General features: G+C 46.9%; 1 protein-coding gene across 1 annotated transcript in view; it reads left to right on the top strand.

The window, feature by feature from the left end:
- Positions 1–27,239, top strand: part of STIP1 (stress induced phosphoprotein 1) — a 213,087-nt gene that overhangs the window by 122,964 nt on the left and 62,884 nt on the right. The gene's annotated exons all lie outside the window — the stretch shown is intronic.

The following is a 27,239-nucleotide window of genomic DNA, read 5'->3' as shown; positions in this document are numbered from 1 at the left end:
GACTCGCTAATCTTTTATAACCGTTCTAGCGTCAGCCGAGCGCTGGGGGCCTCATTTTTGAAGTGCTTTTCGTCTTAACTATTAATAGGACGCAGGGTGGGGTGTAGGCAGCGTTACGCTCTTTCTGATTGGTAGCCGGTAGCAAGGTTCGCTACTGCGATCCCTATTACAGTTCTCACAGTTGTTTGCATATATTTGGTGTTCTACACTCATTCCCGGCCACCAGAATACTGATTGTAATTCAGTCAGTCATTCCTTGATCTCTCTGTGCCTTAGACCCAAACCCATGTGTGTGTCTGCTATTAAAAATATTCCCCTGTTCCTGTTTGGAACTACTCTGTCCCCCACTCCAGGGATTCGAGCAAAAGGAACGGAGTTTGCATCGATTATGTATGCATAATTGAGTGGATAGTTTACGGGTAGTGCTGCACAGTCGCCTTTTACGGTCGTTTTTACTGCCAGCATGGTTTCCCCGTCTATGTACTTATCTGTACGCTTTTTTGTGGCTACGGAAGCCGGTTTAGTTGCTTCCGCTTTGGCTGTATTAGCCAATGAATTCCCTGCAACGTGAACGCCATCACGTTGAAGACTCTGTGCGTGAATCACGTGAGTCTTTTGTAGTTCTTTGTGTAAAAGAGCTACCTCGTTCCAGAGCAATTTATGCTTTATTGTGGCACCTGTGTCATCTTTGTAGTCGTTTTCGATCCAACTCTGCAGTTTATTGTTGTAAGAATTGACGTAAAAATGAGAATCGCACACGATAAGTGTGGGGAATTCGCGTTCTGCATTTTCGAGCGCCATCTTTAAAGATCTGATTTCAGTTCTCTGAACCGAACAGTTTCTTACAGATTCAGTTTTTGTTACTTTCGGTCTGAATTTACCGCACAGCCAACGACCTTTAATGATCGCACATGCTGCATCGTAGGATTTTTTCTCTACGTTGAAATGCTGTACAAAGCTATCTGTATAGATTATACAGGCGTATTGTGGGAGAGGTAGAATTTCGATTGGCAGAGGATATTCTTCTTCATATTCTAAATCATTCAGTTCTTTGTATTGCAGGGCGAAATAGTATTTCACGTCTTCCGCTCCTAGAGAATCTATACACTGTATCCATTTCGGATCCAGTGACACTGTAGGCAGGTTTACTGGGCTGAATAGCGCTTCGAAGGCGGATTCCGCTGTAAGGATATTAATCCGTTTGCCGTGTGCTAGTTCTCGTTCATTTGCTAATGCGATTTGCACTGCGTTCACAGTTCTTTCTGTGTGACTGAATGTTTTTTCTGCTTGTGTGTACAAGTGAGATTTAATTGAAATTGGTACCTTTTCTCCCTCATTAGAGGTTAGGTACGTGAATCCGCATCTTCCTGGGATGACTCGGATTACAAGATCGATCGTGTTGTCACGTATATCTAATTTTGTTTTTGCTAACATGTCTGTTTGCAGTGATCTCAACATTTGTGTGTGTTTTTGAGTCCAATTGATTTGTTTAAAATCAGGTTTAATTAGTTCGTAGAGAGGTTTAACCCTCTCTGCGTAATTTAGTATGTAAGTTCTTCCGAAATTCAGAAAACCTAGAATGGATTGTAAATTCTTCAGCGTTTTTTGAGCTTGGAGTACAGCGCACTTCTCTAAGAAGTTGTCCGCTAGGCTTTTCCCTTCACTTGATAATTCGTACCCTAAGAATAGTACTGTCAGATGGGCAATTCGGGACTTTTTAAAGTTGAATTTGTAACCCTCTGCTGCGAACCCAAGTATAATGGTGTTCACTCTTTTCAAGTGAGTATCCAAGTCGTCGTCTGTGAGATAAATATCATCTACGTAAGATAATGCTTCATCATCATAGATTTGTAGTAACTCTGTTACCCTAGCTGAGAATAGTCCTGGGCTGTTCTTGAACCCCTGTGGGAGTCGACAGAATTTTTTCTGCGACCCAAATGCGGAGAAAGCGGTCAAATATCTGCTTTCTGGTGCAATGTTTTGACAAAAGAAACCATTAGAAAGGTCTAATGTCGTTTTATATTTTCTCCTAACTATATTATTCATTAGGGCTGCACTATGCGAGTTTTGTACTGCAAAAGTTTTGCAACATGTATTAAGGTGTCTGTAGTCCAAAACTAGACGATATGAATTGTCTGGCTTGGAGACAGGAAACAAAGGATTGTTCATTTGAGAGGTGCATGTTTCAATCACCCCCTGGTACTCAAGTTGATCTAAGATCTCCCTTACTTGTTTTTTAGCTTCTTGCTTTATGGGATACTGCCGTTGGGCAGTTGGTTCACTTTTTAATTGGATTTTGTGAGAAGGTGAATCCTCATCCCATCCTACATGATTTTTATACAATGCAGGTGCCTGGGCTACAGCCCATTTCCTTGCATATGTGTATTTTTTGTGAATCGGTATGTGATTCGAGAAGGCAGGCATAATCACTTCTTCGCCACGAGGGCACTCCCTGACAAACTCCGGGGGCTAATCTTTTTCAGCTAACAGAATATCATAGCCTTTTGAGAGCTTATCCCAAAATAGACCCTTAATTTTCCTAGTCTTATCACCCTCTATACGCAATGTTATTTCGTATATTTTATGGGGCTCGCTAAGTCTGGCGTCGGCAGTTTCAACCTGAATGTATTCATTCGTGTCCACTGTCTCCAGATGACTCATCAAGATCTTGCTCGCTATACTGATTTCTGCTGCACTGTCCAACATTGTCAATGCCCACTCCCCGTTTTTCAACTGTGTCCTCAGTATTCTCGGCATGGTTGATTACTCTAATACTGGCTACCTTCTTTTTCTGAAATTGAGATTTCTTATTTTGAGCAGGTTCCTTGTCTTTGGACTTGGTGTGCTCTCCTGGGTCTGACCGTCCTCTTCTTTCCGAATTCTGTGGAAGAGATCGAGAGGGACGTGTATCAATACTTTGATATCTATCAGGTTTTTTTAGATTATCCCTATTTCTAAGGTTATATCTTTTCTCAGAGGGCTCCCGTTGGGGAGACTGGCGTTCTCGAGTCGGAGTTCTTTCCCTCCGTCGAGGAGACCTTCCTCTGGACTGGAAAACTTTTTCCTTGGGAGTGGATTGTTTATTTCCATCCCAGCTCTTTTTAGGAGTTTTTAAATTATTTTTATAAATAATTTTTCAGGATTTTCGAGCAGTTGGGGCTTAACTGGTTTTCCACCCAAACTGTCTCTACCTAATTCTTCATAGCATTTTTCTATGATTTTTGCTAGCTCAACAGGATCTTTTATATCTGTTTCCTTCAACTTCTGGCGGATCGCCACAGATGCTGCTTCTCCTCTTATATTGGCTAATAATATAGCCGAGACCTGCTTGAAGTCTTTCAGTAATTTCATACCTAGATTTAAAGCGGGCTCTGGACCGAATTCATTTTGAATCTGTTTTAGCACTTCTGGTATTACCGCCATAGACGGAACACCGTGTGTTTTTGTGTAAATGGAAGCAAAGACTGTACCCCAAGTGTCGCAGTCCTCCACGTGTGGTGCGATTCCCATAGGAAGGCAGATGGTCAAGATTCTGTGTTTCTCAATAGGGGTAGTATCAGGGAATACTGCCTCTATTTGAGTGATTTTCTGTGCTAACCAGAAAGGAATTTGTTCCCGTTTTATGGGTGTTTTACCAAGACATGACTGTATGTTCTGTGGTGTAATTTTATTTGTGTTCCCCTGATGAGGGGTCAGCTGTGGTGTATTAACAGCTGGCTGGACTGTTGCAGTCCGCATTACATATTGGACTAATTGCCTATGTATTTTTATTAATGTGTTTAGCTGTACTAACAGCTCTTCTCTAGACATTTTTGCAATGTCAGGATGTGGTGTGTAGCTGGCTAGAACCGGCCACGTGGCTCCTGGTCTACCTAGTGGACCGAGCCTAGTTATGTGATCAGTGTGTTTTAGGGCGCCATTAAACCAGAGCAGGTGCTCTTGAAATTTAAGTGGAATTTCAATCTCCTCGAACGGAGCGTACTCTTCCGGAGGTTTCTCTATTTTGTAATAGTGAAACTCTTTTGTTATAGCGTTTACCACTGGAAAGTTTATCCATGAATAGAATACCTCTGTCTGCCGATACTCGTGAGCCTCTATCACGAAAATTACTGTACCACCTTGAGGTGTCAGTCCGTTCTCTATAAGTTTTGAAGTTATAGATTTTCTTAACTGTGCCGGGATGATTATTGCATCCGGGTCTGTGTATTCGGGACCTTGCTGAGTCGCATCTGCTGCGGCCCCAGTGGTTCCGTTATTTTCTGGCATTGTAAAAATGCGAGGTTTGCAGAGTAGGTCTCCAAGGAGACAAAGATTAGGTGCACAATATTTTGGAACACTGTATCCTTCAACGTTGAATAAACCAGAGCTTTACATAGGAATCTCTTCCTACTAAGGTCGGGCGGATTTTAACCTTTCACCCACTCCAGACGTCTATTGGAGTATTTACGGGAGAAAGGGGTGTGAAATATGCACGACTGAGTTACTCTAAAGTCTTGCGTTAGTTTATCGCCTTACCAAACGTTTGGGCGCCATGTAGTGTAGTTCCTAGTTTCCCACTAGGCCCTGCGCATTGGAATAACATAAACAGTAGTATCGACGTGGAACTGCTTATATTCCAGGCCTCCACTGACTATGCTAAACTTAATTGGGTTGTGTTACCAACTAGCTCAGAGGTCACTGGAAACTTTCTTCTCTGCATGGGAAGTGATCAGCTTCCCTGGCACAGACAAGAAGGGATTCAGTTTTCCAACAACCGTGCAACATGACAACTTTGCTCCTCAGATCAAGAGTCAATCTCTAGGGTCGTGTGAAACAATAGACATGTATTTCACTCAGTCAGTCTAGTGCAGTTTACTTTCACGAGATGTAGAGAATCGAGAGACGGGCGTGTATCAATAAAGGGTTAACATTTATTGAACAGTCTTTCTTCTCGTACAAGAGAAATGTATTGCCACAATTGCAATGATTGTTATTATAAAAAGTACGTACAGTAAGATAAGTATTGCGAAATAGAACTGTAAAAGCATTGATATGGTTTCTTAGCCATACAATGGTTTAAAAGTAATAAAACATATATACAGTCATATATACATTAGGCTAACATACTCAACTGGTGCTTCTAACTAAGCCTACCCCAGTGTGCCTGACCTAAGCCTAACACGTGAAAGGGGGAGTAAGTAAGTAGCTTTAAGTTAAGTTGGTTTTGCCAAGGTTTGTTTCAAGAATTCTCGTCTAAGGGTTTAGTCAACACCATACCTCTGAATAGAATGATGGAGGATTGGTATCTCCTTCAGGGGTCTCTCTCGATATCCCAGTCACCCGCGAGGGTAAACCGGAAGCGCCGGGACTAGATTTCTCTGCACGAGAAAGGCAGCGGCTTCTCTTCAGCGCGTCGAGGAAGGAGGGGGGACAGCGTCCGCGGGCAGCTGGAATCTGCTGGATGTCTTCGCAGCGGGACGGCTGTTCAACTCCTTAAGCGTACTGCACCATAGTTCGCGCTGTAGCGGCGATAATGGTATCAGCAGCTTCACCACCACAGGATAGCAGGCTGCAGCGACAGAGTGCTAGATTTACCAACACGGGGTCGTGCAGGCAGCTGGCTTCAGTAGCTCGTACAACAGGCATTGCTTAAGGCAACGTTGGTAATATTTATACCTGACGGGTGCCGGGTTTGACGCAAGTTTGCTGGACATAAGACGTCAATTAAAGATGTCACTAGGAAGTGATAGTTATCAGTTGCTCATTAGAGTTCCATTACTAATCAAAACATAGCAAGCGGGGATTTCCAGGTTTGCTAAGTTTTTATCTTGTTGAAGAACTCGGAGTGTTATCTAGGAATATCAGATAGTGACTGCTGCTCTGTCATTGCACTAATTGGTCGCAAAGGAAGTGGCAGAGGGAACTATGCTGGAATGTGGCTCTGTTCGTGTGAGGCCAGAGATGACTTTTCAGAAAATCGCACTTGAACGGTTATGCCAATATAGGGAATAAATGGATTTATAGCCGAATAGGGGCATAAGGTCACAGTATCGATCAGGAACCTAGATAAACACGCAACAACCATGACGGCCACGTTTGAGCCGACCAGTGATTACCGAATATGGCGCCAAAGCCTATACTCCCCGCCGAATCTGTCCACAGCCCCAACTCCTCGGTTGACACCGCCGGCTTGTTCCAGACAACCCGACCATTGAAATCCGCCAGGAATGCCAACCAAATGCGCATGTCCTGGCGAATCTCTGCCGAGAGCCTCGTGCGGTGGTGCCCTTCTTTAAGACCGACCATGGCTTGTGCAATCGAGCGGGGAAAAAGGGCAGGCCATTGGCATTACTCTAAGGGCAAAATTCAACTGACCCACAGTCTGCTGCAATTGATGCAAGTTCACCTTCGTCTCCCGAATACATGTTTCAAGGGAGGCCCTGAATTTCCCCACCTTTTCTTTGGGCAACCGGAAGAAACCTTCTTCTGAATCGAGCTCTATTCCAAGAAACTCGAGCGAAGTTGATGGCCCCACAGTCTTACCTGGTGCCAATGGCACACCAAACTGACTCATAAGACCACAAAATTCTTTTAAAGCCTGTGCACATTCTGGATCCCCGGCTGCCCCCAGGAACAGAAAATCGTCAAGATAATGCATAACATGCTGAAACCCCGTCATTCCTGTGAATACCCATTGCAGAAAACAACTGAATTTCTCAAAATAAGCACAAGATATGGAGCATCCCATTGGCATACATTTATCCATTTAATAGCGACCCTGAAACATAAAACCAAGGAGACGCTGATCGTCTGGGTGTACCGGGAGCAACCGGAACGCTGACTCGATGTCTGATTTGGCCATCAGCGCTCCGGGCCCCAGGCGATTCAACATGGCGACGGCCTCATCGAAAGATGCGTACCGCACCGAACACACCTCCGGGTCTATCGCATCGTTCACCGAAAGACCTCTCGGGGCTGATAAGTTATGTATCAATCTAAACTCACCGGGTCCTTCTTGGGGACCACTCCCAAGGGAGAACAAACAAAATTAGCAACTGGTGGCATGTCGAATGGTCCGGCAACCCGACCCCGGGTCACCTCTTTCCCAATCTTCGCCTGTACCACCGCCGTATTCTGCAGGACCGACAGTTGGTTCCTACAATGTGCCTTACCCTGAAAATTCCCCACTGGGATGCGGAAACCATACGAAAAACCGTCTCGCAACACCCCAGCGGAGACATGATCCGGGTATTCATTGAGCCAAGGAATCATTGCCATGGTATCAACCGGGGTAGGTAAAGGCGCCCCTCGGACTATTTCAGACCTGTTTGGCGCTTCCCCTACTTCCGTTATCACCCGTTTTGGCTCTGCACATGGTCTCAGGATGCGAGGACTGCCCACACCCCCCACAGTCGTGCCTAAACTTGCATGACCCCTGGGGCCTTGTACACTTTCCCCTGTTAAAGTTCCAGCAGATCCCCTTTTTACCTGTATTGCCATTCGACCTTGAGTGATGCTCGTTACTTGAACCCGCCCGAAAGGGCGCCCCAGATGAATGGCGGGAAAACTCGCCCCCGTTTCCCCCCCAACAATGGTGCCTTTAACATGCCTGATTTCTCCATTTTTTGCCAGGAAATGGAGTCGTAACAATCCCACGTCAGAGATGTGTCGAACTCCTTGGCCTTCCGAAAAACATTATCATAACAAAACCACTGATTGCCCTCATATGACTGAGAAAACTCCATAATACGTGTCTGGTACACGGGTAACTCGGCCAACAGTTCAGGCCTTCGTTCCCCCATAATTGAAATGAATATGCCAAATGCTCTGCCCCAATTACCTATGGTCTCATCGACTTTAAAAGCGGCCATCTTGGCGCGCCAAACACTCGGGTGCAGAAACTCTTTTTGACCCTTCACGTGCTCAATCTCGTAATGATCAGTTAGCAAAGAAAACATGTTTACATACTTCTCAGCCCATATCCTCTCCTTGATTTCAATCGGAATATGCTGAGCCACTTTCTCCCTTCTCGAGGGTACGGACCCCTCCCCCGCAATCGGCAGTAGCTGCTTACCTGAACTAGAAGCTGTAACCGTAGTCGCTGCCGAACTCATGCCCGCTGCGGTTTGACCCACTGGAGCCTGCGGTGGAACAAAAGGACATGGTGCCTTTGCAGCCTCTCTTGATTGCCGCAACTGCCTCATTACTGCCCTGGCGTCATCTGCCGTGGTCCCCTCACTATCTTTCCCCAACCACGCTGCCAGCTGTGCAGCCAACTCGGGAGGCATATCCTCCCCGTTCACAGGGGTGACTACAACGGGAATTGGTTGCCCCTCCTTCGGGACCGGGATCGGCGCCTCAGTCGGTGTATCGGGGAGCGCCGGCGGCGCCTCGGGAACCGGGGCCTCTCCCCCAGTTGCCCCCTTCTTGGCCCTTCTACCTCTCCCGCTAGGGACTACTCCCGGCAATGCTGGTCCGACGACTCGCTTAGGGCCCCCTACACCGTTCATTGCCGCCATCTGTTTCTTCATCTCGGCCATGTCTTTTACGAGCATGCGGAGCATCTGATCGGTACCGACCCGCTTTCCGACCTTCTTGCCCGGCATTCTCCAACGATGATTCTCTGAAAGAACAAAGACAAAATTACAACGCTCAAAATTGGCTCTTCGTTCCGTCTCGAGCTCACGTGCAGCGGGGAGGTGCAGCTTCAGAGCACAGGAACAAGAGGATGCTACCTTGGCTTGTCGCTCCTTTTATCCTTCTTCGGGCGGGCGTAAACCCGCCTCCGCCCGCCTCCGGGGGCGTGGCTGGCGGCTTCAGTGTCTAGGACCACCCACTCTTGGGCGGGAAAAAGCGCGCCCCGGCTACGCCGCTTCGGGCATACCAGCCGAGACTCGCCTCCCGCCCAAGATGGCTTCCCGGGGGGATCGGGGTACTCCACCATACGTTCGGGGGGACCGAGTGGTCGCCCCTTTCCAAAAATGTCGTGTTTCAGTTCAATGTGCGTGTTCCATCGACCAGTTTTGCTGAAGAGCATTCCTAAATATGAGAAGGTAGAGACTATTAAGAACGACCCCACTAGCATGATGTTGTCTGATCTTAAGTCTATTTTTCCTACATGTCATCGCAAAACATTTTTTCAAATTTAGCTGTAAATTTTTATCGGTCATGAATGACATGAAGTTTTCGATTAAATGTTGCAGCCCATTTGCTATCCTAGAAATTAGGACAGCATCGTCAGCATATAGGAGGACAGGCGTTGAGCACGTACCAACGTTTAGGCATCTACTGGTAGTGATTGTAAGAAAGAGTACACTATTAATATAAAGAGAGAATAAGAAGGGCGCTAATATGCAACCCTGTCTTATGCCACGTGTAACTCCAAAGGCTGAAGTGCATTCTTCTCTGTTTCCATAACGTACCCTAGAAGTTGAAAAATTCTAGATCTGGGAAAAGTAGTTAATAATTTCTAAGGGTGCGCCTTGCCCCTTTAGTGTTTGCCATAGTGTTTGATGGTTAACTTATGTCAAAAGCACTAGTTCGGTCTACAAAGCATAAATGTAACCCCCTTCCTTTACTAGGGTATATTTCCCTATTAGTAAGTCTAAATTCAGGCTTTGTTCCACCGTTCCAATACCTCTTCTGAATCCGCACTGGGCATTCGATAAGATGTTACCCTTGATTGCCCAGTTTTCAAGCCTTTCTGTCAAGGAGATTGGCTATGCCCAGTAGATCAGCATGTTGCAAAGAGGTAAAAACAAAGCCTAAACATAAGGAAAGTTACTCTATAATAATCTATGCCAGTACAGGCTTTACATGACTAATGTCTTACCTTATTTTCCGAAAAGTTCATGTTTAAAAATTATCATTTTTACTGAAGTACTTCTTAGTGCAGTAATTTAGTGTGACATATTTATGTAAAACCTTCCACATTCAAATGAAATAAACTATTTTGAAGAGGCTTTCAAATTGTACGTGATGCTTGGCCTATGAGTTACATAAGAAACATTTTCAGCGCTCTGCTCGTGCATGGAATTTAAGATCAAAGCCAGGGCCTTGGCTTGGCTCTGTCTGTTAATTTGTTGGCTTGCCCACTTCCAACAACGCCTTTGTTGGTGGTTAGAAGTAGCAGTCTTGGCTCATCTTTGTGGCCAAAAGCGAACTGTCTTTTGTCATCAAATGTTCGTATGCCCAAACGGCCGACATGTTTCCTTAGCAGTAAGCTGTATGGCTTCAAACATCTTAATACTGGTGAATGGCCTACTGTTTTTCAAGCAATCCCAACCCATTTCAGAGCACTCTTAATTTACATAACGTTCTTCTGAGAACAACATGCTTCCGCTCCAAGAAGTATGAAGCTGTCGTTGGAAGCTAAACATTTGTATTTTTTGCTTCCTCTTCCTGAAAAATGTATTCTATTTATTTTTTCACACCCTGTAAAGGGTACATGCAAAAAAATGTAACTGTCCTTTCAGGTTAACATTAAATCTAGTCAGCACAAATACACATATTTGGGATTGGAGCAAGATATTTTTACTTGTAAGATCTACCATTGCAGATGAATCGCGGTGAATTGCTTATCCAGGGAAGGAAAAAAAATGTCTAAGAACTACTATCATCTGATAGAGGCAGTTTAGAAGAAAATCTGGTATAATCCCTATACAAATATATTTTTTTTACCCAAGAGTCAGATTATTTGGAGATTAGCCCAAGGTCGTTGAGTGTAAAGGTTGATAAATCCTATTCTTTCATGGCAACAGTCACTTTGCATAAATTGGTTAATAACTTGGAAGTATTGCTGTTCATTAAGTTGTCTCTTGGTGCTTTGTTGTAAAAAAAAAACATGAAAATTGAGAACTATGTGCAACTCTTATTAGTGCCACAAGCTGTGTTGCTGACATTGTTGATAATACAAATACATTTTTTTACCCAAGGGCCAGATTATTTGGAGATTAGCCCAAGGTCGTTGAGTGTAAAGCAGGGGTCTCCAAACCGGTCCTGGAGGGCCGGATCCATGCCATATTCTTTGGATATCCCCATTGAGATAGATGTTATTTTAAAAATCTGGCATGGATCCGGCCCTCCAGGACCGGTTTGCAGACCCCTGGTGTAAAGGTTGATAAATCCTATTCTTTCATGGCAACAGTCACTTTGCATAAATTGGTTAATAACTTGGAAGTATTGCTGTTCATTAAGTTGTCTCTTGGTGCTTTGTTGTAAAAAAAAAAACATGAAAATTGAGAACTATGTGCAACTCTTAGTGCCACAAGCTGTGTTGCTAGACATTGTTTTTTTTTTTTTTTAAAACCTTTATTCAAAAAAGGAGATACATGCGCAGGCCCACATCATGGCCGGCCGCAAAGACAGTCAATGAAACAGGAGAAACTGGAGCGAAGCAGTAAACAGGATATATCAAAGTACATCAGATGTGGTTGTGGGGCTCGCAAACAGGATATGAGGTTTTCATTTTTAAATTTTAGAAAAGAAGTAGGGGCTGCAACTACAAGGACATCACACCTTAAAGGATCGAAGCACAAAGAAGACGATTGGGACTTACCCCAATTACAGTCGGGATAGACTATGAAGCAACTATGCAATCTGAACAGCCACGGCGATGATACTGGACAATAAACCACATTACAATAATCCACGTTTCTAAAAATCACCGCAGAGAGCCTACCCCCCAAGAACAGAAAAACAGAGGCTTATCGAAAAGCCGGAAAAAGGAAGAAAGGTGCGAGACCAAGAGACAGCCAACCCTACTAAAGAGGAAAGAACCCTCCCAAAGACGGAAAAGAGCGATAGCGACCATAGAACAAAACAAACTAAAATAACAAACCCCACACCCGCCACCCTGCACCCCTGTAATGGCTACGGCCTAACCCACTAACAGCGTGCCTGTCGCCCCGGAACTGCCCCACAGAAGGGAAAATATAAGAAGAAGTGGAGGAGGAGAGAAACAAACAAGCCCCCGGACACCTAGTACCCCCCGCCGGCGGTGACCCCCCCATAGCACAATCATCATCAAGCAAAATTAAACAGCCAACAATATCACGGGGATGACAGTCACCAGGAAAACCCCCCCTAAATCATACCCCGGCCCGGTGAGGAATTCGGTGCAGTCTCGGCAAAAGTAAACGGAGCAACCCCAGGGAAATAGAAGTCAACCCTGCAAGCCTCACGAGGAGATATATCGCCAAAGTCATACCAGTTGCAAACAAAGGGAGCGTCTCAGATGGTCCAAAGCAGTGGCAAGAAGCAAGTAAACTTCAAAGTCAAAGTCGGCCCTGACCAGTGCGAATCCGGTCCGGAGCACATCCGGACCAAGCCACATCCGACCAGAGGCAGCCAAAGCGTCCATGGCAGACCAGGGCATTGAAGATGGAGCAAAGTCCGGTCACAAAATGGCGGCATCCGTTATGCAGACGGGCCGGAACAAAGGAAAATGGCGATCCCCTTCGACGGGACCCTGAGACTCTGCAATGAAGAACAGGACATCCAGCGACGATACACCATCGGATAGGAGACGTAGAGGGAAGACAATGTACTGTAGCAGATGAGGGAAAAGTGAGGCCGACTCTCAAAGAAGCAAAGTCGGGCTGCCGCTCGGGATCCTCAAGATGGCGGGTCAAATCGCTCGACTGGACCGCAAATTTCTGTGCAGGCGCTGCAGCGTCCGTGGCCGGTCGCGGGCAGACATCATCCAGTTTTGCCGCTAGGGAGACACATGCGACGGTAAATTGAGAACGGAGCGCCCCAATCGCCATCATTACGGATCTCAATGAATGTGCGCCATCCACCCCCTCCATCCTGGGGCCCAGAGGACGGAGGGGGACACGATCTCCAGCTCACATCGCCGGGCTTCGGGTACACATTTGGCGATCGCAACAACACGGGCGCACCGAACTGGCACACTCAGCACAGACACCGGCCGTGGGTGCAGCCCGTCAGCCCCCGGACCGGGAAACGAGGGTCAGGCCCACAGTCACGGCGCAGGAGGATCGCAGCACGTCACAGTGTCTCTACTCCGGCACCATCCATCAACGAGGACAAGGGACTCAAAGGCGGAAAGAATTATTCAAACCTGGAAGACCGGCCACAATCGCGGTCCCACAGCCGATGTTGATCAGGACCCTCTCGGGTGTTCCAAAAATCGAGGTCCCGGCGGCAGCCCGGGAGTAGGCCCAAAAATGGAACACGACATAACTTCGTCGCTGAAGTAGGTAGGAAATCCGGGAAAGCACCGTTGGCATCAGGCAACCTTCATACATCCAGGCTCAGGGCGTGGGTAGAGGATAGACAACAGGATAGACGGGCCGCCGGCGGAGGTCGGCGGAGCCGGGAGCTTATCCAGTATTTGGGTGTCTTTCATAGATTCACATGCCTGAATCATTCCCCGTCGTCGAGACGGGAGCCTCCGGTAAATAAAAAAGTAATGTCCTATAGACATACATAGAGAAAATAGGCCTAAGGGCCTCCCCTTAGTAGCCTTTCTTTGTCCTTATGTAAAAAGGACCAAACTCTCACAGTCAGCCAATCAGCTCCGACCTCCCTCTAGAACCTTCCTGGGAGGAGCCTCAGTCCCTCGGATTTTCTACCGCACGTTGTGCTAAGGGAGTCTCCTCTGAGCTCTGCTCAGATTCTGTGTTTTTTCACTTCATTAAATGACTTTGTTGTCAAGGATTCTTTTCTACTATGGATTATCTTCAAATGCATTCTTTAAAGAAGGTCTTGTAAGGAAGAGATTGCTCTGCTCTGATCCTCACACCGACTGCATTTACTGTCTATACTGCAGGCCAAGGACTGAAAGTCTGTCTCACTTTCTCAAGTAAGTTTTTGAGACACTAAGACCAGAAAGGAGGTTTTTTATTTTCTCCAGTGACCGAGATGAGGCGTTGTCCTCAACGTCTAGGAGACCTCAAAAGAGAAGAGAATCTCCTCAGACTCATTCCTCAGGGGAACGTCCTGAGAAGGCCCTCAAAAAGACCACTCATGGGTCTTCTGGGCACAGTCCTTCAAAATCTCCTCACTCTGTGGAAAAGGAGAGTAAAGGACTGGCTTTTGGAGAAAGCTCATGTAAAAAAGACTACTTCTGAGCCGTCAAAATCACCTCCTCTGGTCATGGGACCCTTCAGAAGGGCGTCTTCTATACCGTCTGAGGTAAAGACTAAGAAGCCAACCTCGTCTACGATGGCCTCGTCTACGATGGTCTTGTCTACGACGGCTCATCTACGATGGCTCGTCTACGATGGCTCGTCTACGATGGCTCATCTACGACGGCTCATCTACGACGGCTCATCTACGACGGCTCGTCTACGACGGCTCGTCTACGACGGCTCGTCTACGATGGCTCGTCTACGACGGCCTCGTCTACGACGGCCTAGTCTAGGGCGTCGACTATGGCCTCGTCGACGATGGCCTCGTCGACGATGGCCTCATCTATGATGGCCTCGTCTATGATGGCCTCGTCTACGATGGCCTCGTCTACGACGGCTCGTCTACGACGGCTCGTCGACGACGGCCTCGTCTATGGCGTCGACGGTGGCCTCATCTATGATGGCCTCGTCTATGATGGCCTCGTCTATGATGGCCTCGTCTATGATGGCCTCGTCTATGATGGCCTCGTCTATGATGGCCTCGTCTATGATGGCCTCGTCTATGATGGCCTCGTCTACGATGGCTCGTCTACGATGGATCGTCTACGATGGATCGTCTATGGCGTCGTCTACCACGGCCTCGTCTATGACTGCTCGTCTATGACTGCGAGCTCGTCAACTGGCTCGTCGACGAGGGAAATTCCGACAATTCTGGAATCTCTTATAAGGTGGTAGAGAAGGCTACTCAACGTTTTAAGATCTCAATTGCCTCTCAAGCAGGACTGCTTCTTGTATGACTTCATAGAACCTCTCAAGAAAGCATTAAGGTCATTACCGATTATCGATTACCTATAGTCAGAAGGGGTATAGGGCGCCAGATACAGCACTGGCGTGTTTAACAGGATATCCTAGGCCGGACTGCGTAGTGACATAGACGACCCAGAAGAACTCCAGGAATCCTTCGGCCCCTTTGTCGCTTCCTCCTGATAAGGGGGGAAAAAGAGTGGACAACATTGGGAACAGGTTTTCCTCAATGTCGGCAATGATGGTAAAGGCCGCGAATGCCCTAGCGCTCTTGGGACGCTATCATAGACAATTGTGGCCACACATAGCCACATACCTGTCGGAATTGCCAGATTCATCCAAAGAGGATTCTGCTAGATGGTGGAAAATCGGCGTCAGAAACTATAGATTGCGCGATGGATATCGCAATAACAAGGTTCCGCCAGTTGGCTGGAGCAACCCCCCCCCCCCCCCCCCCCCCCCCCCCGCAGGCTTCCGCACAAACATCTACGCCTGCTGCTCCAGGAAATATCTGCGATGTTGAAGAAAGGAGCGATCGAGCAAGTTCATTCGTCTCAAAGAGGGAAAGGATTCTATTCCCGCTTCTTTCTTATACGCAAGAAGGAGAAAGAGTGGAGGCCCATACTGGACCTCAGGGCACTAAACTCTTTCCTGAAGAGTCAGTCGTTAAGGATGGTGACGATCCAAGAAATACTAGGCATACTGGAAAAAGGAGATTTTATGACATCTTTGGATCTCCAGGATGCCTACTACCACATCCCGATTCTCAAGGGCCACAGAAAATTCCTGAGATTCGAGGTGGCAGGGCAGTACTACCAATTCAAAGTCCTACCGTTTGGCCTCAAATCGGCACCGCGGATTTTCACCAAGTGCCTTTCACCTGTGGCAGCTTTCCTGCGTCAAATGGGTCACCAAGTCTTCCCCTACCTCGACGACTGGCTGGTAACGGCACCTTCAGCTGCAGGCTCGACCAAATCCTCCAACGCCTGCACCAATCTCTTTCACCAGCTAGGATTGACTCTCAATCATGAGAAATCCTGCATGACCCCAACAAGAAACATCACCTTCCTCGGGGCGACCTTGAACACGGAATGCGCAAGGACATTTCCTTCAAAGGACAGGAAAAACAGGATAATATCTCTGGCCACGGCTGTGGCATCAAGGAAGTCCCTAAGAGTTCGAACCTACAAATCACTCCTAGGAATGATGTCTTCTTGTATACTCATCATCCCTCACTGCAGACTCAGGATGCGCCCATTGCAAGAAGCTCTCACGAACCAATGGACACAGAGTACAGGTTCTTTCGAGGACATTGTGAAGATAACACCACAAATATCCAAGAGCCTGGAAGGGTGGAGAAATCACAGGAATTTGTCTATAGGACTGCCATTCCTACTTCCAGCAGCACCTCTGGTGATCACCACGGATGCACCCCTGGAAGGCTGGGGAACTGTCCTCCAGGATCTCCAAATAAGCGGCAAATGGACAATTCAGGAGAAGCAACTCCATGTCAATCTTCGGGAACTAAGGGCTGTGTATCTAGCACTACATGCCTTTTTACCACGCATCCAGAACTCCCAGGTGCTTGTCAGAACGGACAACACCACGACGATGCACTCAACCAACAGGGAGGAACGCGTTCGCTCACTCTCACGCGAGTCGCAAAAGATCTGGAACTGGCTTGTACTCCATGGGATCACGCTCAGGGCGGACTATGTCCCGGGCGAGGACAACACCATTGCCGACGCCCTAAGCCGACAGAAATCCCTCTCCCACGAATGGGAGCTCGACAAGAGTACGCTGGATCACATATTCTCAGAATGGGGGGCCCCAGGAATCGACCTGTTTGCCACCAAGGAGAACGCCAAATGCCCAAACTACGCAAGCTGGCGTCCCCAACCAAGGTCACTCGGAAATGCTTTTTCCATCGGTTGGTTGAGCGTATTTGCGTACGCTTTTTCACCATTTCTGCTGATTCCCAGGGTTCTCAGGAAGATGAAGGCGGAGCCTTGTACCCTGATCCTAATCGCCCCGTTCTGGCCGAGGCAGGACTGGTTCTCGGATCTTCATCGCCTCTCCATCAGGACACCGATTCCTCTGAAGCGGCACCCGAACCTGCTGACAATGTCCAACGGGCAGGTGCAACACCCGAACCTGCAATCGCTCAGGTTACCGGCCTGGCTCCTGAGCACAGAGAGTTCTGTGACCTAAATATCCCACAGGACTGCAGGGATGTCCTGGCGAAAGCGAGAGCGGACAGTACGAACAAAACCTACTCTCTCAAGTGGAAAAGGTTCTGCCTTTGGTGTTCAGACCAGGGCCTGCGACCACTCGCTGTCACCCCTGAACAGATATTGCCATACCTTCTACATTTAGCACAATCAGGTCTGGCACATGCATCCATTAAGGTTCACCTGGCTGCTATCTCTAGGTTCACCAGAACTTTCACAGGACCTTCTCTGTGGTCAAATAGGCTAGTCAAGCAATTCCTGAAGGGGCTCTACAGATCCTTTCCAAGGCCTCGGAAAGTCCCTCCGACATGGCAACTGAATCTAGTACTCAACCAACTCATGAGACGTCCGTTTGAACCCATTCATCGAGCATCTATTAAATACATCTCCTGGAAAACGGCGCTCTTGCTCGCTTTAACATCGGCCAGGAGAGTAAGCGAGCTGCAGGCTTTGTCCATTCAGGAAACATATATGCAGCTCAGACAGGACAGAGTGGTGCTGAGACCGAACCCTAAATTCATACCAAAGGTGCCCTCGGACTTTCATCTCAATGGACCAATTGTCCTTAGGTCCTTCTTTGCGAGCCCTTCCACAGCAGCAGAAAGGGCACTGCATTCTTTGGATCTCCAACGATGCCTAAAGTTCTACCTGGATAAAACTAAGGCTATCAGGAAATCTTCACAACTGTTCGTGGCATACAGCAGTCCAAGAATGGGCCTGCCTCTCACGAAGCAAAGCATCTCGAGATGGATCTCCTCGGCGATTGCATTCTGCCACGACAAGGCCGGACGGCCTTTGACTGATCATGTTACTGCTCGCTCCACCAGGGCGATGTCCACGTCAGCAGCACTGTTCGCTGGGGTGCCAATCTTGGACATATGCAGAGCGGCGACCTGGAAGTCACCGCACACTTTCTCCAGACACTACTGCCTGGATATCGAACTTCAGAAGGATGCGGCAGTGGGCCAGGCGGTGCTTCGCCATCTCTTTCAGTGAGGTGAGCCTTCCTACATCCCGCCATCCAGGTATGCACATTCTTTGCTCTTGTGGTATTTTACTTATGCTATCATTCCATGTTATGTGATAATATATGCATTGTCTAACATGACTGCAGAGCGACATTACTTCACAAATGTGCATATCTAACTGCTGGCTATTCTGATTCAGGCATGTGAATCTATGAAAGACACCCAAATACTGGATAAGAAATGCGTTACTTACCTGTAACAGCAGTTATCCAGTATTGGTGTCTTTCATAGATTCACATGCAACCCTCCCGCCTCCCCTGGAAGGACTCACATCCCTCTCGGACAATATTACGCCAACCTAGCTGGGTGCGTACGAAAATCTGAGGGACTGAGGCTCCTCCCAGGAAGGTTCTAGAGGGAGGTCGGAGCTGATTGGCTGACTGTGAGAGTTTGGTCCTTTTTACATAAGGACAAAGAAAGGCTACTAAGGGGAGGCCCTTAGGCCTATTTTCTCTATGTATGTCTATAGGACATTACTTTTTTATTTACCGGAGGCTCCCGTCTCGACGACGGGGAATGATTCAGGCATGTGAATCTATGAAAGACACCAATACTGGATAACTGCTGTTACAGGTAAGTAACGCATTTCTTATGCGGCCATCTTGGTTCGCGGCGTAGCTCCTCCCCCTGCTAGACATTGTTGATGCTAAAGACTGTTCACGCATTCATATTAATTTATTTTAAAATTACTACTCACCTATATGTGAAATATTACCTGATCTTATTAAAAAAAATATAAGCAATATGTTAAGAGGTTTTGTGAGTAAATAGATTTGGTAAATGTGTTAAATTGCAAAAACAAATCTAGAGTTTGAAAGATGATTACTTATAGTCCTCAAAGGGAATTTAGAAGCCACTGCAGTTTAAAAAAAAATAAGTTAAGAACAACAAATAATTTAGAGCTGTGGTAGTCCTTTCTCTGTTTCTGTAGGAAAGTGGATTATTATGTGGTGTGGTTGTGAGACTCCACCATGTAATGTTGCAATCTTTATCAAGCCCAGTTAGGTTTCTTTAATAAAACCCTTAGCTCAGACCTTGGTAGCTGTGGCACAAATCAGCCAAGCTTAATCAAAGGAACAAGTGTAAAGCATTTGGAAGTACCAAAATAGTCCAGTAAGAAATGCATTTCAATACAAATCATACACCAACTGGTTAAAATAGCTTGTATTTTTATCTTGGAATAGACACCAAAACAGAACATTTATTGAGGGAAACCATAGAGACTAGCTTTCAAAGTTGTTCATCATTGTAGAAAAAGCAATAAATCGCTGAAAGCGATTTTGGAAGTTTTTAGCCAGCTAGTGTGAAAAGCTGCTCCTCTTCACTTGATGACCATAATGGGATGGGAGCCTGTCATGGCCCCACTTACATCCAGGGAGATAGTTACCTGTTGGGTCCAGCAGTCTCAGGGTCCTCAGTGCACTCATCTCATTACCGCAGACCAGCAAAGAAACAGTTCTGATGCTGAAGAAACAGGATGCTGATGATCTGTGGTGTGTTCCTGTGGCCACCCTGACATCCAAGAGCGTCAGGGGTAATCTCCAGCCTCAGGACTGCCACAATGCAGCTGCGGATTCCAGTGCAGGTCCAATGTTCAACTGGTCTGCAGGTTACAGCAGTCTCCGTGGTTGCTTACATGTACGCCAATCCTTTCTTTCTGGGGACAGGGGTCCACTTAGACTTCTGCAACTTGTCTTAAGGACTTGGGGACACAGCGGAAAAGTCTGGACTCTGTTGCCCAGCAGGCACTTACAGATCTAGCAGTGGTGAGATGTACCTCTGCAGATATGCCCTTGGTGCTGATTCCCTTTGCTTTTGATGGTCCTGAAGCTTAACAGGAGGCTAGCCAACTAGCTCTTGGTATGACTTTTTCAGTGCTACTACATTTTGGGCTTGTTTCCATGAGTGGTGACAGCAGGCACAGTCGACTTTGTAGGTCCCTTGTGTGCAGCAGGTGAAGTCTAGTCTTTGGTGCAGCCTTTTATTGCTGAGTCCAGGGAGCAGTATGTCAACCAGTCTTCTTTCCAGCCCCATAGTAATCTTAAGGCTGTGTCTAAGATGCCAGTTTTATGCCATTGTCTTGTTTGTGGAAGGGGAGGACTGATAGGAAAAATCCTTTACAATGTAACTGCTACAACGCGGTACCGTTACGACGCAGCTTTAACGTGAAGGCCATTACAACGACTTTCGCTGGAGGGTGCTCTAGGATAGGGGATGGTTTAATTTACTATCCAACACCTTCCCTACTATCCACGGGGACTGGTTTTGGAATAGTAAATTAAACTATTCACTATCAGGGCCCCCCCAATGCAAGTCGTTGTAACGACTTGCGTTGTTAAAACTGCGTCGTAAAGGGACGCATTGTAACTGTACGCGTTGTACCGTCATACAGCCAGGACTGATAGTTCCCATGTGACGGCCCTTTCTGCTTTACCTCACTTCTTAGGGGTCTGGCCACCAAACCATCCCAGGATGCCCTTTTCTACCTGAATCCAAAATGCTTCAAACCACCTTCTTCTTTGAAGAGGTGTGGGCACACCCCTGGGGTGTACCCAGCATAATGAGACACTCCTAGAAAACGGTTTTGAAATGGTATTTGTCCTTCTAGTTGAGATGGCAGTCAGTCTGCCTGCACAAAGGAGTGGGCCTATTGAAGTGTGATGGTCTTGAAAGCTGGGCCATCTGTGGCTACTGCCCAGTAGACCTCTTGCTGGAGGTGGTGACATCTCCCACCAAAAACTCTTTGCTCCCTGTGCCTGGGAGCATGTCACACTTCCTAACAGGCAGGCTTCACCCTGTATCAGATGACAACGGTTGCAGATAGATAAAGAAGGCTACCAGAGAATGGGGGGAAAAATTTAGATTTTCTTTTAAAGTTACCTTTCTATTAAAAGTGAGTTATTACCTTGAATCTGATCGCAGCAATGAATCTTTTTTAATGTAACAATTAATTTGATACTTAGGAGTAATATCTTTGGTAGTTCAAATTGGAAGTTGGTGTGGTGGCTATTAAAACTCCATGTTATCCAGTATTGGGGTATCTTTCATAGATTCACATGCCTGAATCATTCCCCGTCGCCGAGGCGGGAGTCCCACGGTAAATAAAAAAGCAGTGCCAAAAGCACTTTGCAGTAGTAGGCCCTAGAAAAGGTCTGAGGCCCAGATTATAGCAGCCCACCTACCTCACTATGCTAAAAAGACCAAAGTCTTTGCTCCAACCAATCAGCCCACAGCACCCTCTAGAACCTTCCCTGCAGAGCCAGCTCTCCTCAGATTTTCACCGCACGTTGTTTGGAAGGGAGTCTCCCTGAGTCTTGACTCAGTTTTTTCTTCAGAGCTTCAAGATGTCTGACAAGAAGGACTTGTTTAGACCTTGCAGAACATGCGAGAAGAAGAGGGTCCATGTGGATGACCAGCATAAGGACTGCATTTATTGCCTTTATCCCAAACATGAGGCAAAAATTGTAAGATCTGCCGTACCTTCCCTTCTAAGACCTTAAGGGATAGGGAGGCCAGAGTCCTTTTGTGGCTTAAATCCTCTTCCACGGAGGATGATGATAGAGCTTCTACCTCTAACAAGAGGGCGAGGTCTCAAGAGGATAAGACAAGTGAGGGGAGAAAGCATGCTAAAACCTCCCACTCCACTTCAGGCTCTTCACAGAGATCTCAACATTCTGTCTCTGGAGCCTCAGCCACCAACGATCCTTCAAAGAAAACTGTGAGTAGGAGTTCTACTGTCTCCTCACCAGTGACTACTGTTTCTACTTCAACCTCCTCTTCTATGGCTATGATATCCACTACATCTATTACTACACCTATTGTGTCTACAAAGATTTGTATTGTGGCAAAAAGAACTCTCGTAGACGACTCGTCGACTAAGACATCATCGTCAACGAAGCCTTCGTCATCTAAAAAGAGCCCGTCGACGAAGTCATCGACGCCACCGTGGACGACGGTCTCGTTGACTAAGAAAGAATCGACAACGAATCTGTCGACGGCTGCCCAGTCACGAGCCTGCCTTCAGTTACTCCATCGTCGACGGGCTCGACGTCGAATCCATCGATGACGGTCCGGTCGACGTCGAGCCCATCAACGACTGTCCCGTCGACGGTAAGACCATTGATGACTATTCCTTCGTCGTCGTCGACGATAAACCCGTCGACGACTGCATCTTTTCAGCTGGCGGATGCACCTTAGTCACCAGTGCCATCTTAACTGCTGGATTCAGCTTTGCTGAAGCCTGTTGCTGGGAATCAGGCTTTTTTGTACGCCAGTCTCAACAAAGAACTTTCAACTCATATCTTACAAGAGGCAACAAGGTTCTTGTATATCGCCACTTATGCCCTCTCATCTACTAGAATTTTGCTCCGATGATGAAGAGGATGATTTTGAGGACGATGATAATGAAGGTGCTTTTGGTGTGGCACGTCACCCATCTGATCTCATCAAGTGTCAGGATGATGATGAAGACGACACTTACACTGAGCATTACTACCAGGAGGATATCATAGTGCCTCATGCTTTGGAACATCAGAGATGGCCTAGGGTCTCAGAAGGCACTCAATTACAGCCTACTTTGATACAGGACTTACAGGCTATGCTGGCGGATTATAAACCACGCTTCCCGCCACAAATGCCTCAACCTAGTACTTCTGTTCCTCCACCTCAAAATCCACCGCTTACTCCAGTCGTGGAACCCCCTCCACCTGAATTGCCTCCGCAAACCCTGGACATGACATCAAAGGAGGAAGTAGAAGACGGAGAGTTGCCTAACGTACCTTCATCAGACCCATGGGATGAATACGTTATCCCCATGCCATCCCCTCCGATTCCTCAGCCTTCAGATTCACCGCCTGACGATGTAGGTGGGTTTCACAACCTAATGCAGAGAGCATCAAACAGATTTAAACTCCGGGTGACAGTGGAACAAACAGAGTGTTTTCTCCGTGATTTTAAAGAGGAAACAAGGAAGGTGTCTAGAGCCATTCCTATCATCGACTACATTTGGAAAGAGGGCCTAAAGACAATGAAAAACCCCGCATCTGTGCCTGCTGTGTTGCCAAGAATTGAAAAGAAGTACCGTGCTCTGCTCACTAGTCCGGCGTGCCTTATTGGTCATCCACGCCCGGATTCAGTAATCTCTCAGGCTGCACAACAAAGGTCGAAGAACCCAGCTACCCCTATTTCTACACCACCTGAGAGGGGCGACGCTTGGACCTTATTGGAAAAAAGTTTTCCACCATGGCTGCAGCATACATCAGTGCGGCAAATTCTTTAATGATTATAGGGCGCTATGATCGCCAAATGTGGTCCGAAATGGCTGGTTTCATAGAGCTGATCCCAGAGGACAAGAGGCAGGAAGCCTGAAAAATTTTCATGGAAGGAGAGCGCGCAGCGGAGGAATCCATCGACTGCGCATTAGATATTGCGAACACAAATTTCAGACAGTTAGAAGGAGCGGCTGTCTTAAGGCGTCAAGGGTGGTTGGAAGCCACTACCTTTCGTTCAGAAGTTCAATTGAAAATACTGGACCTGGCATATGACGGAGAGTCCCTCTTTGGAAAACATGTCGACGAGGCTCTCCAAGCGATTAAAACGGATACAGATACTGCAAAATCACTGGGGTCATTGCAGTATAAAAGAGGATCGTTCAGAGGAGCAAAAGGACGCGGTTATTAGTCCAGAGGAAATTATTATCAGCAAGACAGGCAATATCAGAAGCAATACCGCCAGAACTATCAGTCCTCGTATCGCCAGTCTGGATTGGCTGGTTTCTCTCGCCAAGGAGGAAGAAGGCGCACAAACAATCAAGGACGAGACAATCACAAGAAGCAGTGAGGTCAATAGGGCGCCACCTTCAGTCCCCTACCTTCCCGTGGGCGCGAAGATATCTGCCTTCCAACAACAATGGCATCACATAACAACGGATCAGTGGGTGTTCGACTTGGTTCAGCATGGTCACACCCTAGAGTTAATCACCAAACCTCTGACAACTCTGCCCAGGGGTCCCCCTCCCCCTCATCTTCACTTATTGATCAAGGAAGTTCAAGCAATGCTTCTCAAGAACACAGTAGAGAAGGTTCCAAACCATCAGAGAGGGACAGGTTTCTATTCCCGTTTTTTCCTCCTAAAAAAAGAAATCGGGGGGAATGGCGACCGATCCTAGACCTACGCAGTCTGAACAGATATCTCAAAAAGCAGGGATTCCGAATGGTCACCCTCTCGGACATTCTCAACTGCCTCCACGAGGGAGATTACATGGCTTCCTTGGACATGGAAGATGCATGCTTCCACATCCCAATCCACCCAAAACATCGAAAGTTCTCCCATTTGGCCTCAAGTCGGCCCCAAGGATTTTTACGAAGTGCCTGGCTCCTGTGGCAGCAGCTCTTCGGGCAGCAGAAGTACAGGTCTTCCCGTATTTAGACGACTGGTTAGTCAAGGGTCCGTCAAAGGACAAAGTAAAATCCAACATTACAATATGCCGCGATCTCTTTCAATCGCTAGGCCTCACAATCAACAAGAGCAAATCTCAATTGGTTCCGAAACAACACCTGCTGTTCCTAGGAGCTTGTCTAGACACAGTAGAATGCAAGGCATTATTGTCTCGAGAGAGAACTCCGACTACAGGCTCTGGCCATAAAACTGTCAAGAAAAAGGTCACTTTCAGTTCGCCTATTTGCATCACTTCTGGGGATGTGCTCTTCGGCCATCAACCTCATTCCATTGGCGCGTCTCAAGATGCGGCCTTTACAGGAAGAGCTACATCGTCAATGGCATCAAGCGACAGGCTCTTTCGAGGACACCATCAGTCACCAACAGGATGGTGCATGCTCTTCAATGGTGGTCTTAGCTCAGCAATCTGGAACAGGGGCTCTCATTCTTGCAGACTCCTCCGGATTTCATTCTGACGACAGATGCGTCCATGGAGGGCTGGGTAGGTCATCTCCAGGACTTACAGGTGCAAGGAAAATGGTCTCAACAGCACAAAAAATGCCACATCAACAGTCTAAAGTTGAAAGCCATTTATCTTTCTCTTCAAGCGTTCCTCACCAGGATAGCAAGATCCTCAGTCCTGGTCAGAACGGACAACACTACAAGCATGTTTTATATAAACAAGCAGGGAGGAACGAGATCAGCAACATTATCCAGGGAAGCCCAAGAGTTATGGCAATGGTTAACAATTCACAACATAACTCTCAAGGCGGAACTCGTCAGAGGCCTCTACAACACCTTAGCAGACAAACTGAGCAGATCCTTGTCAGATTGCCACGAGTGGGAACTGCACAACAACCAGTTGAACAAGGTGTTTCAGAGATGGAGCAAGCCAAAGTTAGATTTATTTGCAACCCAACAGAACAAGAAATGCTGGTACTATGCCAGCAGATACCCTCAACAGGGATCAAGGGGAATGCCCTGTCCATGCGATGGTTAGGGACCTATGCATACGCTTTTCCTCCGATCCCTTTGATTCCACGAGTGGTATGCAAGATAAAGTTGGAGAGTTGCCGTCTTCTCCTATTTGCTCCCAAGTGGCCTCGCCAGTATTGGTTTCAGGAGCTCATACTACTTTCACAGCAGCCACAGATCAGATTGTTGGTAACCCCAACACTACTGTCCCGCAACGAGGGTCAGGTACTTCACCCAGACCCTCAATCGCTGAAATTGCACGCATGGCTCCTAACGTCCTAGAATTCGAACATCTCCAAATTCCTTAGGACTGCTGAGACATTCTAAAGAAACCAAGAGCCCAGAGTACATTAAAAACATATCGTCTCAAATGGAAGCGCTTCTGCGCTTGGTGCATCTCTAGCGCTTTACACCCTGTAGAGGCGCCAGCAGAGAAAATACTGCCCTATTTATTGCATTTGGCACAATCTGGTCTTTCTTTTTCTTCAATAAAGATCCACTTAGCGGCCTTGTCCAGATACAGAAAGATGGCTAACACTCAATCGCTCTGCTCTTCATCGCTAGTCAAGCAATTTATGAGGGGTCTTTTCCGGGCTTATCCTCCAGTAAAGCCCTCACCTCCGGAATGGGAGCTCAACACTGTTCTCTCACAGCTGATGAAGCACCCGTTCGAGCCCATCCAAAAAGCTGACTTAAAGTTCTTGACATGGAAGGTTGCTTTGTTATTAGCGCTAACTTCCGCCAGAAGAGTGGGAGAAATTCAAGCCTTCACTATAAAGGAGCCCTTTTTGCATTTCTCCCAGGACTGTCACTTTGCGGACAAATCCAACATTCATACCAAAGGTGCCTTCCCAGTTTCATCTAAATGAGCCAGTCAAGCTGAAAGTTCTTTCCAAATCCTTCAACCCCGGCTGAAAGAACATTGCATTCTTTAGACATCAAACGATGCTTAAAATTCTATCTCCAGAGAACCAAAACTTTAAGAAAGTCAGATCAACTGTTTGTAGCTTATGGCCAGACTACACTGGGAAAAGCGGTCACTAAAGCCACAATTTCAAGATGGATAGCATCCGTTATTCAGTTCTGTCACATCAAGGCTAATCGACCATTGACAATGTCTGTTCGATCTCATTCCACAAGAGCTGTGGCAGCGTCTGCAGCTTTGTTTGCAGGAGTGGCGCTTGAGAACATTTGCCGTGCTGTGACATGGAAGAATGTCCACACGTTTACAAGACACTACTGCCTGCAATCAGCAAATCAGGGTGATGCGGCAGTGGGCCAAGCTGTTTTACGTCACCTGTTTCCATAAAGATTATATTCAGGTATCAATGTTGGTTTATTTCATATAATGTACACACAATTCAGTATATTGCTTAAAATATGCAGACATATGTTAACATATTGTGTGTTTCAATGGTGCTTAAAGTTCCTATCCTAAAGGAAATTGCACGATTTTTATGTTGAATCTGAACATGATTTATTAATAGATCAATCTCTAGGCGATTGTTGGTTGTTAACTATACATTCATGGGGGTGCACTACAATAAGTCTCCCACCATCCGCAACCGACTTTGCCTGGCTTACTGCTTGCCATTCTGATTCAGGCATGTGAATCTATGAAAGATACCCCAATACTGGATAAGAAAATAAGTTACTTACCTGTAACTTCAGTTATCCAGTATTGGTATCCT

Source organism: Lissotriton vulgaris, chromosome 7, assembly GCF_964263255.1.
Source record: "Lissotriton vulgaris chromosome 7, aLisVul1.2, whole genome shotgun sequence".
NCBI lineage: Eukaryota > Metazoa > Chordata > Amphibia > Caudata > Salamandridae > Lissotriton > Lissotriton vulgaris.
Note: the sequence above shows the minus strand (reverse complement) of the source record. Positions and strands in the feature narration are given on the sequence as shown.